Below are 13534 nucleotides of genomic sequence, written 5' to 3' on the forward strand. Positions count from 1 at the left end.
GCCTGCGGCTGCCAGGGCTCCTGACGCAGCTCCAGGGCCTGCGCCCCTCCGGCGGGGTGGCTGCCTCGCCCCCACAGGCCGTGTGGCCCAGCTCCGAGTGCCTGTGTCCTCCTTCCGTCTGTCTGTGTGTGTGTGTGTGTGTCGTGGGCACCTGTGTCTGTGTCCCTGCCTGTGCGACGATGGGGTCCGGCGGCGCGGGCGGCCCCGGCTTGGCTTTGAGCCAGGCGGGCTGAAGGACAGGAGAGGCCAGGGGCCGGCCGGCGCCGGCCCCGGCCCGCGGCACACCCCCCCACCCCCCCGCAGCCCCCAGCCCCCAGCGAGCGGCCCGATGTGGGGCGGCGTGCCATCCGGGGAGCCGAGCGGCGGCGACGAGCCCGACAGGCCGGGGACGGGAGCGCGCCCGGGCTCCCGCGACAGACTCGGCTCCGGGGTGCGGGACGCGTCTTGGCCCCCACCCCCCGGCCCGGGCAGGCGCCCTCCGCCACCCCGGGCGCGGCGCGGGAGGCGGTCAGTCCATCAGTCGGGCCGGCAGGCGAGCATGCAGGCAGGCAGGCAGGCGTTCAGGCGGGCCGCACAGGGCGGGCGGAGGAGGGCTGAGGAGCGGCGGGCGCCTGGCCTGGAGAGAGGCGCAGAGCAGGCTCTTGGGGCGCCCAGCGGCAGCCGCGGACGTCTACGGCCATACCACCCTGAACGCGCCCGATCTCGTCTGATCTCGGAAGCTAAGCAGGGTCGGGCCTGGTTAGTACTTGGATGGGAGACCGCCTGGGAATACCGGGTGCTGTAGGCTTTTTTTTCTTCGGCCTTCCTGTCCGTCCCTTTGCCGCCAACACCCCCCTCGCCCAACGCGGCGGCGGCGGCGGCGGCGGCGGCGGCGGCGCCCTCCGGACCACCCCTGCCATGGCCCCCGCCCCGCCGGGACCACCGCAGGGCGCCGCGGGGCACCGAGGGCGCCCGCTGCACGGGCAGGACGCCACTACATACACCACACACCTCCTCTTCCTCCCAGCCCTAAACGACGCCCACCCGCATCCTAGCCGGCCGCGCGTCCCAGGGGGCCGAGGGGGCCGAGGGGGCCCGAAGCGGCCCAGGGAGGGGACGGGGCGACAGCCGGAACCTCGGGGCTGGGGCGCGGGGGGGCGGTGCGTTCGCTGGGGGGAGACGGGTGGGGGCTGGATCCCGTCCTCGCAGGCCTGCGAGGCCCTCCGTGGGGCCGAGGGGGGGGTGGTTGGGGGCCGGGGGCCGGGGGCCGGGCCTGCCTGCGGGCCCTCCTCGCCCCGCCCCAGGCACCGCCCCCAGGCCCCGCCCCCAGGCCCCGCCCCCAGGCCCGCCCCCAGCCCCTAGCAATTCCCTGGCACCGCCCCCAGCGACCAAGCCACCCAGCCACCCGCAACACCCCCCCCACCTTCGGCCCGGGCCCGCCTGCACCTTCTCTCCGAAGGACATGCCCTCCGTCCCCCGCGGACCACCGTCCCTTCGGCCCTCAGCCCCGGGGTCCACGCTCCGCGTGCCCAGGACACCAACCAGATGGCCCGACCGCCGGGGGCCTCAGGCCCCCCGTTGGCGCCGGGCTCCGCGCTCCGTGACCCCGCGACAGCCAAGACCACGGCGACGCGGGGGCGGCCGGCACCCAGGCCCAAAGAGCCGCTCGGGACACAGCAAGACACACCACAGACACTCGCTCCGCGCCTGGGCCAGGGCGCCGCGCACGCACGCAGGCACACGGCCCCGCGGCGGTTCGGCTGATGGGCAGGAATGGGAGCGGAACGGCATCCCTGACACCGTGGCTGCGGGGCCTGCGGCTGCCAGGGCTCCTGACGCAGCTCCAGGGCCTGCGCCCCTCCGGCGGGGTGGCTGCCTCGCCCCCACAGGCCGTGTGGCCCAGCTCCGAGTGCCTGTGTCCTCCTTCCGTCTGTGTGTGTGTGTGTCGTGGGCACCTGTGTCTGTGTCCCTGCCTGTGCGACGATGGGGTCCGGCGGCGCGGGCGGCCCCGGCTTGGCTTTGAGCCAGGCGGGCTGAAGGACAGGAGAGGCCAGGGGCCGGCCGGCGCCGGCCCCGGCCCGCGGCACACCCCCCCACCCCCCCGCAGCCCCCAGCCCCCAGCGAGCGGCCCGATGTGGGGCGGCGTGCCATCCGGGGAGCCGAGCGGCGGCGACGAGCCCGACAGGCCGGGGACGGGAGCGCGCCCGGGCTCCCGCGACAGACTCGGCTCCGGGGTGCGGGACGCGTCTTGGCCCCCACCCCCCGGCCCGGGCAGGCGCCCTCCGCCACCCCGGGCGCGGCGCGGGAGGCGGTCAGTCCATCAGTCTGGCCGGCAGGCGAGCACGCAGGCAGGCAGGCAGGCGTTCAGGCGGGCCGCACAGGGCGGGCGGAGGAGGGCTGAGGAGCGGCGGGCGTCTGGCCTGGAGAGAGGCGCAGAGCAGGCTCTTGGGGCGCCCAGCGGCAGCCGCGGACGTCTACGGCCATACCACCCTGAACGCGCCCGATCTCGTCTGATCTCGGAAGCTAAGCAGGGTCGGGCCTGGTTAGTACTTGGATGGGAGACCGCCTGGGAATACCGGGTGCTGTAGGCTTTTTTTTCTTCGGCCTTCCTGTCCGTCCCTTTGCCGCCAACACCCCCCTCGCCCAACGCGGCGGCGGCGGCGGCGGCGGCGGCGGCGGTGCCCTCCGGACCACCCCTGCCATGGCCCCCGCCCCGCCGGGACCACCGCAGGGCGCCGCGGGGCACCGAGGGCGCCCGCTGCACGGGCAGGACGCCACTACATACACCACACACCTCCTCTTCCTCCCAGCCCTTCAACGACGCCCACCCGCATCCTAGCCGGCCGCGCGTCCCAGGGGGCCGAGGGGGCCGAGGGGGCCCGAAGCGGCCCAGGGAGGGGACGGGGCGACAGCCGGAACCTCGGGGCTGGGGCGCGGGGGGGCGGTGCGGTCGCTGGGGGGAGACGGGTGGGGGCTGGATCCCGTCCTCGCAGGCCTGCGAGGCCCTCCGTGGGGCCGAGGGGGGGGTGGTCGGGGGCCGGGGGCCTGGGGCCGGGCCTGCCTGCGGGCCCTCCTCGCCCCGCCCCAGGCCCCGCCCCCAGGCCCGCCCCCAGCCCCTAGCAATTCCCTGGCACCGCCCCCAGCGACCAAGCCACCCAGCCACCCGCAACACCCCCCCCACCTTCGGCCCGGGCCCGCCTGCACCTTCTCTCCGAAGGACATGCCCTCCGTCCCCCGCGGACCACCGTCCCTTCGGCCCTCAGCCCCGGGGTCCACGCTCCGCGTGCCCAGGACACCAACCAGATGGCCCGACCGCCGGGGGCCTCAGGCCCCCCGTTGGCGCCGGGCTCCGCGCTCCGTGACCCCGCGACAGCCAAGACCACGGCGACGCGGGGGCGGCCGGCACCCAGGCCCAAAGAGCCGCTCGGGACACAGCAAGACACACCACAGACACTCGCTCCGCGCCTGGGCCAGGGCGCCGCGCACGCACGCAGGCACACGGCCCCGCGGCGGTTCGGCTGATGGGCAGGAATGGGAGCGGAACGGCATCCCTGACACCGTGGCTGCGGGGCCTGCGGCTGCCAGGGCTCCTGACGCAGCTCCAGGGCCTGCGCCCCTCCGGCGGGGTGGCTGCCTCGCCCCCACAGGCCGTGTGGCCCAGCTCCGAGTGCCTGTGTCCTCCTTCCGTCTGTCTGTGTGTGTGTGTGTCGTGGGCACCCGTGTCTGTGTCCCTGCCTGTGCGACGATGGGGTCCGGCGGCGCGGGCGGCCCCGGCTTGGCTTTGAGCCAGGCGGGCTGAAGGACAGGAGAGGCCAGGGGCCGGCCGGCGCCGGCCCCGGCCCGCGGCACACCCCCCCACCCCCCCGCAGCCCCCAGCCCCCAGCGAGCGGCCCGATGTGGGGCGGCGTGCCATCCGGGGAGCCGAGCGGCGGCGACGAGCCCGACAGGCCGGGGACGGGAGCGCGCCCGGGCTCCCGCGACAGACTCGGCTCCGGGGTGCGGGACGCGTCTTGGCCCCCACCCCCCGGCCCGGGCAGGCGCCCTCCGCCACCCCGGGCGCGGCGCGGGAGGCGGTCAGTCCATCAGTCGGGCCGGCAGGCGAGCATGCAGGCAGGCAGGCAGGCAGGCGTTCAGGCGGGCCGCACAGGGCGGGCGGAGGAGGGCTGAGGAGCGGCGGGCGCCTGGCCTGGAGAGAGGCGCAGAGCAGGCTCTTGGGGCGCCCAGCGGCAGCCGCGGACGTCTACGGCCATACCACCCTGAACGCGCCCGATCTCGTCTGATCTCGGAAGCTAAGCAGGGTCGGGCCTGGTTAGTACTTGGATGGGAGACCGCCTGGGAATACCGGGTGCTGTAGGCTTTTTTTTCTTCGGCCTTCCTGTCCGTCCCTTTGCCGCCAACACCCCCCTCGCCCAACGCGGCGGCGGCGGCGGCGGCGGCGGCGGCGGCGGCGGTGCCCTCCGGACCACCCCTGCCATGGCCCCCGCCCCGCCGGGACCACCGCAGGGCGCCGCGGGGCACCGAGGGCGTCCGCTGCACGGGCAGGACGACACTACATACACCACACACCTCCTCTTCCTCCCAGCCCTTCAACGACGCCCACCCGCATCCTAGCCGGCCGCGCGTCCCAGGGGGCCGAGGGGGCCGAGGGGGCCCGAAGCGGCCCAGGGAGGGGACGGGGCGACAGCCGGAACCTCGGGGCTGGGGCGCGGGGGGGCGGGGCGGTCGCTGGGGGGAGACGGGTGGGGGCTGGATCCCGTCCTCGCAGGCCTGCGAGGCCCTCCGTGGGGCCGAGGGGGGGGTGGTCGGGGGCCGGGGGCCAGGGGCCGGGCCTGCCTGCGGGCCCTCCTCGCCACGCCCCAGGCCCCGCCCCCAGGCCCGCCCCCAGCCCCTAGCAATTCCCTGGCACCGCCCCCAGCGACCAAGCCACCCAGCCACCCGCAACACCCCCCCCACCTTCGGCCCGGGCCCGCCTGCACCTTCTCTCCGAAGGACATGCCCTCCGTCCCCCGCGGACCACCGTCCCTTCGGCCCTCAGCCCCGGGGTCCACGCTCCGCGTGCCCAGGACACCAACCAGATGGCCCGACCGCCGGGGGCCTCAGGCCCCCCGTTGGCGCCGGGCTCCGCGCTCCGTGACCCCGCGACAGCCAAGACCACGGCGACGCGGGGGCGGCCGGCACCCAGGCCCAAAGAGCCGCTCGGGACACAGCAAGACACACCACAGACACTCGCTCCGCGCCTGGGCCAGGGCGCCGCGCACGCACGCAGGCACACGGCCCCGCGGCGGTTCGGCTGATGGGCAGGAATGGGAGCGGAACGGCATCCCTGACACCGTGGCTGCGGGGCCTGCGGCTGCCAGGGCTCCTGACGCAGCTCCAGGGCCTGCGCCCCTCCGGCGGGGTGGCTGCCTCGCCCCCACAGGCCGTGTGGCCCAGCTCCGAGTGCCTGTGTCCTCCTTCCGTCTGTGTGTGTGTGTGTGTGTCGTGGGCACCTGTGTCTGTGTCCCTGCCTGTGCGACGATGGGGTCCGGCGGCGCGGGCGGCCCCGGCTTGGCTTTGAGCCAGGCGGGCTGAAGGACAGGAGAGGCCAGGGGCCGGCCGGCGCCGGCCCCGGCCCGCGGCACACCCCCCCACCCCCCCGCAGCCCCCAGCCCCCAGCGAGCGGCCCGATGTGGGGCGGCGTGCCATCCGGGGAGCCGAGCGGCGGCGACGAGCCCGACAGGCCGGGGACGGGAGCGCGCCCGGGCTCCCGCGACAGACTCGGCTCCGGGGTGCGGGACGCGTCTTGGCCCCCACCCCCCGGCCCGGGCAGGCGCCCTCCGCCACCCCGGGCGCGGCGCGGGAGGCGGTCAGTCCATCAGTCGGGCCGGCAGGCGAGCATGCAGGCAGGCAGGCAGGCGTTCAGGCGGGCCGCACAGGGCGGGCGGAGGAGGGCTGAGGAGCGGCGGGCGTCTGGCCTGGAGAGAGGCGCAGAGCAGGCTCTTGGGGCGCCCAGCGGCAGCCGCGGACGTCTACGGCCATACCACCCTGAACGCGCCCGATCTCGTCTGATCTCGGAAGCTAAGCAGGGTCGGGCCTGGTTAGTACTTGGATGGGAGACCGCCTGGGAATACCGGGTGCTGTAGGCTTTTTTTTCTTCGGCCTTCCTGTCCGTCCCTTTGCCGCCAACACCCCCCTCGCCCAACGCGGCGGCGGCGGCGGCGGCGGCGGCGGCGGCGGCGGTGCCCTCCGGACCACCCCTGCCATGGCCCCCGCCCCGCCGGGACCACCGCAGGGCGCCGCGGGGCACCGAGGGCGCCCGCTGCACGGGCAGGACGCCACTACATACACCACACACCTCCTCTTCCTCCCAGCCCTTCAACGACGCCCACCCGCATCCTAGCCGGCCGCGCGTCCCAGGGGGCCGAGGGGGCCGAGGGGGCCCGAAGCGGCCCAGGGAGGGGACGGGGCGACAGCCGGAACCTCGGGGCTGGGGCGCGGGGGGGCGGTGCGGTCGCTGGGGGGAGACGGGTGGGGGCTGGATCCCGTCCTCGCAGGCCTGCGAGGCCCTCCGTGGGGCCGAGGGGGGGGTGGTTGGGGGCCGGGGGCCGGGGGCCGGGCCTGCCTGCGGGCCCTCCTCGCCCCGCCCCAGGCCCCGCCCCCAGGCCCGCCCCCAGCCCCTAGCAATTCCCTGGCACCGCCCCCAGCGACCAAGCCACCCAGCCACCCGCAACACCCCCCCCACCTTCGGCCCGGGCCCGCCTGCACCTTCTCTCCGAAGGACATGCCCTCCGTCCCCCGCGGACCACCGTCCCTTCGGCCCTCAGCCCCGGGGTCCACGCTCCGCGTGCCCAGGACACCAACCAGATGGCCCGACCGCCGGGGGCCTCAGGCCCCCCGTTGGCGCCGGGCTCCGCGCTCCGTGACCCCGCGACAGCCAAGACCACGGCGACGCGGGGGCGGCCGGCACCCAGGCCCAAAGAGCCGCTCGGGACACAGCAAGACACACCACAGACACTCGCTCCGCGCCTGGGCCAGGGCGCCGCGCACGCACGCAGGCACACGGCCCCGCGGCGGTTCGGCTGATGGGCAGGAATGGGAGCGGAACGGCATCCCTGACACCGTGGCTGCGGGGCCTGCGGCTGCCAGGGCTCCTGACGCAGCTCCAGGGCCTGCGCCCCTCCGGCGGGGTGGCTGCCTCGCCCCCACAGGCCGTGTGGCCCAGCTCCGAGTGCCTGTGTCCTCCTTCCGTCTGTCTGTGTGTGTGTGTGTCGTGGGCACCTGTGTCTGTGTCCCTGCCTGTGCGACGATGGGGTCCGGCGGCGCGGGCGGCCCCGGCTTGGCTTTGAGCCAGGCGGGCTGAAGGACAGGAGAGGCCAGGGGCCGGCCGGCGCCGGCCCCGGCCCGCGGCACACCCCCCCACCCCCCCGCAGCCCCCAGCCCCCAGCGAGCGGCCCGATGTGGGGCGGCGTGCCATCCGGGGAGCCGAGCGGCGGCGACGAGCCCGACAGGCCGGGGACGGGAGCGCGCCCGGGCTCCCGCGACAGACTCGGCTCCGGGGTGCGGGACGCGTCTTGGCCCCCACCCCCCGGCCCGGGCAGGCGCCCTCCGCCACCCCGGGCGCGGCGCGGGAGGCGGTCAGTCCATCAGTCGGGCCGGCAGGCGAGCATGCAGGCAGGCAGGCAGGCGTTCAGGCGGGCCGCACAGGGCGGGCGGAGGAGGGCTGAGGAGCGGCGGGCGCCTGGCCTGGAGAGAGGCGCAGAGCAGGCTCTTGGGGCGCCCAGCGGCAGCCGCGGACGTCTACGGCCATACCACCCTGAACGCGCCCGATCTCGTCTGATCTCGGAAGCTAAGCAGGGTCGGGCCTGGTTAGTACTTGGATGGGAGACCGCCTGGGAATACCGGGTGCTGTAGGCTTTTTTTTCTTCGGCCTTCCTGTCCGTCCCTTTGCCGCCAACACCCCCCTCGCCCAACGCGGCGGCGGCGGCGGCGGCGGCGGCGGCGGTGCCCTCCGGACCACCCCTGCCATGGCCCCCGCCCCGCCGGGACCACCGCAGGGCGCCGCGGGGCACCGAGGGCGCCCGCTGCACGGGCAGGACGCCACTACATACACCACACACCTCCTCTTCCTCCCAGCCCTTCAACGACGCCCACCCGCATCCTAGCCGGCCGCGCGTCCCAGGGGGCCGAGGGGGCCGAGGGGGCCCGAAGCGGCCCAGGGAGGGGACGGGGCGACAGCCGGAACCTCGGGGCTGGGGCGCGGGGGGGCGGTGCGGTCGCTGGGGGGAGACGGGTGGGGGCTGGATCCCGTCCTCGCAGGCCTGCGAGGCCCTCCGTGGGGCCAAGGGGGGGGTGGTTGGGGGCCGGGGGCCGGGGGCCGGGCCTGCCTGCGGGCCCTCCTCGCCCCGCCCCAGGCCCCGCCCCAGGCCCCGCCCCCAGGCCCGCCCCCAGCCCCTAGCAATTCCCTGGCACCGCCCCCAGCGACCAAGCCACCCAGCCACCCGCAACACCCCCCCCACCTTCGGCCCGGGCCCGCCTGCACCTTCTCTCCGAAGGACATGCCCTCCGTCCCCCGCGGACCACCGTCCCTTCGGCCCTCAGCCCCGGGGTCCACGCTCCGCGTGCCCAGGACACCAACCAGATGGCCCGACCGCCGGGGGCCTCAGGCCCCCCGTTGGCGCCGGGCTCCGCGCTCCGTGACCCCGCGACAGCCAAGACCACGGCGACGCGGGGGCGGCCGGCACCCAGGCCCAAAGAGCCGCTCGGGACACAGCAAGACACACCACAGACACTCGCTCCGCGCCTGGGCCAGGGCGCCGCGCACGCACGCAGGCACACGGCCCCGCGGCGGTTCGGCTGATGGGCAGGAATGGGAGCGGAACGGCATCCCTGACACCGTGGCTGCGGGGCCTGCGGCTGCCAGGGCTCCTGACGCAGCTCCAGGGCCTGCGCCCCTCCGGCGGGGTGGCTGCCTCGCCCCCACAGGCCGTGTGGCCCAGCTCCGAGTGCCTGTGTCCTCCTTCCGTCTGTCTGTGTGTGTGTGTGTGTGTGTCGTGGGCACCTGTGTCTGTGTCCCTGCCTGTGCGACGATGGGGTCCGGCGGCGCGGGCGGCCCCGGCTTGGCTTTGAGCCAGGCGGGCTGAAGGACAGGAGAGGCCAGGGGCCGGCCGGCGCCGGCCCCGGCCCGCGGCACACCCCCCCACCCCCCCGCAGCCCCCAGCCCCCAGCGAGCGGCCCGATGTGGGGCGGCGTGCCATCCGGGGAGCCGAGCGGCGGCGACGAGCCCGACAGGCCGGGGACGGGAGCGCGCCCGGGCTCCCGCGACAGACTCGGCTCCGGGGTGCGGGACGCGTCTTGGCCCCCACCCCCCGGCCCGGGCAGGCGCCCTCCGCCACCCCGGGCGCGGCGCGGGAGGCGGTCAGTCCATCAGTCGGGCCGGCAGGCGAGCATGCAGGCAGGCAGGCAGGCGTTCAGGCGGGCCGCACAGGGCGGGCGGAGGAGGGCTGAGGAGCGGCGGGCGCCTGGCCTGGAGAGAGGCGCAGAGCAGGCTCTTGGGGCGCCCAGCGGCAGCCGCGGACGTCTACGGCCATACCACCCTGAACGCGCCCGATCTCGTCTGATCTCGGAAGCTAAGCAGGGTCGGGCCTGGTTAGTACTTGGATGGGAGACCGCCTGGGAATACCGGGTGCTGTAGGCTTTTTTTTCTTCGGCCTTCCTGTCCGTCCCTTTGCCGCCAACACCCCCCTCGCCCAACGCGGCGGCGGCGGCGGCGGCGGCGGCGGCGGCGGCGGTGCCCTCCGGACCACCCCTGCCATGGCCCCCGCCCCGCCGGGACCACCGCAGGGCGCCGCGGGGCACCGAGGGCGCCCGCTGCACGGGCAGGACGCCACTACATACACCACACACCTCCTCTTCCTCCCAGCCCTTCAACGACGCCCACCCGCATCCTAGCCGGCCGCGCGTCCCAGGGGGCCGAGGGGGCCGAGGGGGCCCGAAGCGGCCCAGGGAGGGGACGGGGCGACAGCCGGAACCTCGGGGCTGGGGCGCGGGGGGGCGGTGCGGTCGCTGGGGGGAGACGGGTGGGGGCTGGATCCCGTCCTCGCAGGCCTGCGAGGCCCTCCGTGGGGCCGAGGGGGGGGTGGTTGGGGGCCGGGGGCCGGGGGCCGGGCCTGCCTGCGGGCCCTCCTCGCCCCGCCCCAGGCCCCGCCCCCAGGCCCGCCCCCAGCCCCTAGCAATTCCCTGGCACCGCCCCCAGCGACCAAGCCACCCAGCCACCCGCAACACCCCCCCCACCTTCGGCCCGGGCCCGCCTGCACCTTCTCTCCGAAGGACATGCCCTCCGTCCCCCGCGGACCACCGTCCCTTCGGCCCTCAGCCCCGGGGTCCACGCTCCGCGTGCCCAGGACACCAACCAGATGGCCCGACCGCCGGGGGCCTCAGGCCCCCCGTTGGCGCCGGGCTCCGCGCTCCGTGACCCCGCGACAGCCAAGACCACGGCGACGCGGGGGCGGCCGGCACCCAGGCCCAAAGAGCCGCTCGGGACACAGCAAGACACACCACAGACACTCGCTCCGCGCCTGGGCCAGGGCGCCGCGCACGCACGCAGGCACACGGCCCCGCGGCGGTTCGGCTGATGGGCAGGAATGGGAGCGGAACGGCATCCCTGACACCGTGGCTGCGGGGCCTGCGGCTGCCAGGGCTCCTGACGCAGCTCCAGGGCCTGCGCCCCTCCGGCGGGGTGGCTGCCTCGCCCCCACAGGCCGTGTGGCCCAGCTCCGAGTGCCTGTGTCCTCCTTCCGTCTGTCTGTGTGTGTGTGTGTGTGTCGTGGGCACCTGTGTCTGTGTCCCTGCCTGTGCGACGATGGGGTCCGGCGGCGCGGGCGGCCCCGGCTTGGCTTTGAGCCAGGCGGGCTGAAGGACAGGAGAGGCCAGGGGCCGGCCGGCGCCGGCCCCGGCCCGCGGCACACCCCCCCACCCCCCCGCAGCCCCCAGCCCCCAGCGAGCGGCCCGATGTGGGGCGGCGTGCCATCCGGGGAGCCGAGCGGCGGCGACGAGCCCGACAGGCCGGGGACGGGAGCGCGCCCGGGCTCCCGCGACAGACTCGGCTCCGGGGTGCGGGACGCGTCTTGGCCCCCACCCCCCGGCCCGGGCAGGCGCCCTCCGCCACCCCGGGCGCGGCGCGGGAGGCGGTCAGTCCATCAGTCGGGCCGGCAGGCGAGCACGCAGGCAGGCAGGCAGGCGTTCAGGCGGGCCGCACAGGGCGGGCGGAGGAGGGCTGAGGAGCGGCGGGCGCCTGGCCTGGAGAGAGGCGCAGAGCAGGCTCTTGGGGCGCCCAGCGGCAGCCGCGGACGTCTACGGCCATACCACCCTGAACGCGCCCGATCTCGTCTGATCTCGGAAGCTAAGCAGGGTCGGGCCTGGTTAGTACTTGGATGGGAGACCGCCTGGGAATACCGGGTGCTGTAGGCTTTTTTTTCTTCGGCCTTCCTGTCCGTCCCTTTGCCGCCAACACCCCCCTCGCCCAACGCGGCGGCGGCGGCGGTGCCCTCCGGACCACCCCTGCCATGGCCCCCGCCCCGCCGGGACCACCGCAGGGCGCCGCGGGGCACCGAGGGCGCCCGCTGCACGGGCAGGACGCCACTACATACACCACACACCTCCTCTTCCTCCCAGCCCTTCAACGACGCCCACCCGCATCCTAGCCGGCCGCGCGTCCCAGGGGGCCGAGGGGGCCGAGGGGGCCCGAAGCGGCCCAGGGAGGGGACGGGGCGACAGCCGGAACCTCGGGGCTGGGGCGCGGGGGGGCGGTGCGGTCGCTGGGGGGAGACGGGTGGGGGCTGGATCCCGTCCTCGCAGGCCTGCGAGGCCCTCCGTGGGGCCAAGGGGGGGGTGGTTGGGGGCCGGGGGCCGGGGGCCGGGCCTGCCTGCGGGCCCTCCTCGCCCCGCCCCAGGCCCCGCCCCAGGCCCCGCCCCCAGGCCCGCCCCCAGCCCCTAGCAATTCCCTGGCACCGCCCCCAGCGACCAAGCCACCCAGCCACCCGCAACACCCCCCCCACCTTCGGCCCGGGCCCGCCTGCACCTTCTCTCCGAAGGACATGCCCTCCGTCCCCCGCGGACCACCGTCCCTTCGGCCCTCAGCCCCGGGGTCCACGCTCCGCGTGCCCAGGACACCAACCAGATGGCCCGACCGCCGGGGGCCTCAGGCCCCCCGTTGGCGCCGGGCTCCGCGCTCCGTGACCCCGCGACAGCCAAGACCACGGCGACGCGGGGGCGGCCGGCACCCAGGCCCAAAGAGCCGCTCGGGACACAGCAAGACACACCACAGACACTCGCTCCGCGCCTGGGCCAGGGCGCCGCGCACGCACGCAGGCACACGGCCCCGCGGCGGTTCGGCTGATGGGCAGGAATGGGAGCGGAACGGCATCCCTGACACCGTGGCTGCGGGGCCTGCGGCTGCCAGGGCTCCTGACGCAGCTCCAGGGCCTGCGCCCCTCCGGCGGGGTGGCTGCCTCGCCCCCACAGGCCGTGTGGCCCAGCTCCGAGTGCCTGTGTCCTCCTTCCGTCTGTCTGTGTGTGTGTGTGTGTGTGTCGTGGGCACCTGTGTCTGTGTCCCTGCCTGTGCGACGATGGGGTCCGGCGGCGCGGGCGGCCCCGGCTTGGCTTTGAGCCAGGCGGGCTGAAGGACAGGAGAGGCCAGGGGCCGGCCGGCGCCGGCCCCGGCCCGCGGCACACCCCCCCACCCCCCCGCAGCCCCCAGCCCCCAGCGAGCGGCCCGATGCGGGGCGGCGTGCCATCCGGGGAGCCGAGCGGCGGCGACGAGCCCGACAGGCCGGGGACGGGAGCGCGCCCGGGCTCCCGCGACAGACTCGGCTCCGGGGTGCGGGACGCGTCTTGGCCCCCACCCCCCGGCCCGGGCAGGCGCCCTCCGCCACCCCGGGCGCGGCGCGGGAGGCGGTCAGTCCATCAGTCGGGCCGGCAGGCGAGCATGCAGGCAGGCAGGCAGGCGTTCAGGCGGGCCGCACAGGGCGGGCGGAGGAGGGCTGAGGAGCGGCGGGCGCCTGGCCTGGAGAGAGGCGCAGAGCAGGCTCTTGGGGCGCCCAGCGGCAGCCGCGGACGTCTACGGCCATACCACCCTGAACGCGCCCGATCTCGTCTGATCTCGGAAGCTAAGCAGGGTCGGGCCTGGTTAGTACTTGGATGGGAGACCGCCTGGGAATACCGGGTGCTGTAGGCTTTTTTTTCTTCGGCCTTCCTGTCCGTCCCTTTGCCGCCAACACCCCCCTCGCCCAACGCGGCGGCGGCGGCGGCGGCGGCGGCGGCGGCGGCGGTGCCCTCCGGACCACCCCTGCCATGGCCCCCGCCCCGCCGGGACCACCGCAGGGCGCCGCGGGGCACCGAGGGCGCCCGCTGCACGGGCAGGACGCCACTACATACACCACACACCTCCTCTTCCTCCCAGCCCTTCAACGACGCCCACCCGCATCCTAGCCGGCCGCGCGTCCCAGGGGGCCGAGGGGGCCGAGGGGGCCCGAAGCGGCCCAGGGAGGGGACGGGGCGACAGCCGGAACCTCGGGGCTGG

The 13534-nt window shown here is 76.4% G+C and overlaps 8 non-coding genes across 8 annotated transcripts; all 8 read left to right on the forward strand.

The window, feature by feature from the left end:
- Positions 1-668: 668 nt before the first annotated feature.
- LOC140629362 (5S ribosomal RNA) lies at positions 669-787 on the forward strand. Its single transcript, XR_012027197.1, has one exon. It is a non-coding gene; the product is annotated as a 5S ribosomal RNA (ribosomal RNA).
- Positions 788-2451: 1664 nt separating this feature from the next.
- LOC140629363 (5S ribosomal RNA) lies at positions 2452-2570 on the forward strand. Its single transcript, XR_012027198.1, has one exon. It is a non-coding gene; the product is annotated as a 5S ribosomal RNA (ribosomal RNA).
- Positions 2571-4217: 1647 nt separating this feature from the next.
- LOC140629364 (5S ribosomal RNA) lies at positions 4218-4336 on the forward strand. The gene has a single exon (XR_012027199.1). It is a non-coding gene; the product is annotated as a 5S ribosomal RNA (ribosomal RNA).
- A 1649-nt stretch (positions 4337-5985) lies between these two features.
- On the forward strand, positions 5986-6104 carry LOC140629365 (5S ribosomal RNA). Its single transcript, XR_012027200.1, has one exon. It is a non-coding gene; the product is annotated as a 5S ribosomal RNA (ribosomal RNA).
- A 1649-nt stretch (positions 6105-7753) lies between these two features.
- LOC140629366 (5S ribosomal RNA) lies at positions 7754-7872 on the forward strand. The gene has a single exon (XR_012027201.1). It is a non-coding gene; the product is annotated as a 5S ribosomal RNA (ribosomal RNA).
- A 1661-nt stretch (positions 7873-9533) lies between these two features.
- LOC140629368 (5S ribosomal RNA) lies at positions 9534-9652 on the forward strand. Its single transcript, XR_012027203.1, has one exon. It is a non-coding gene; the product is annotated as a 5S ribosomal RNA (ribosomal RNA).
- Positions 9653-11305: 1653 nt separating this feature from the next.
- LOC140629369 (5S ribosomal RNA) lies at positions 11306-11424 on the forward strand. Its single transcript, XR_012027204.1, has one exon. It is a non-coding gene; the product is annotated as a 5S ribosomal RNA (ribosomal RNA).
- Positions 11425-13070: 1646 nt separating this feature from the next.
- On the forward strand, positions 13071-13189 carry LOC140629370 (5S ribosomal RNA). The gene has a single exon (XR_012027205.1). It is a non-coding gene; the product is annotated as a 5S ribosomal RNA (ribosomal RNA).
- The last annotated feature ends 345 nt before the right edge of the window (positions 13190-13534 follow it).

The sequence above is a fragment of the Canis lupus genome (genome assembly GCF_048164855.1).
Source record: "Canis lupus baileyi chromosome 4 unlocalized genomic scaffold, mCanLup2.hap1 SUPER_4_unloc_1, whole genome shotgun sequence".
Taxonomy (NCBI): domain Eukaryota; kingdom Metazoa; phylum Chordata; class Mammalia; order Carnivora; family Canidae; genus Canis; species Canis lupus.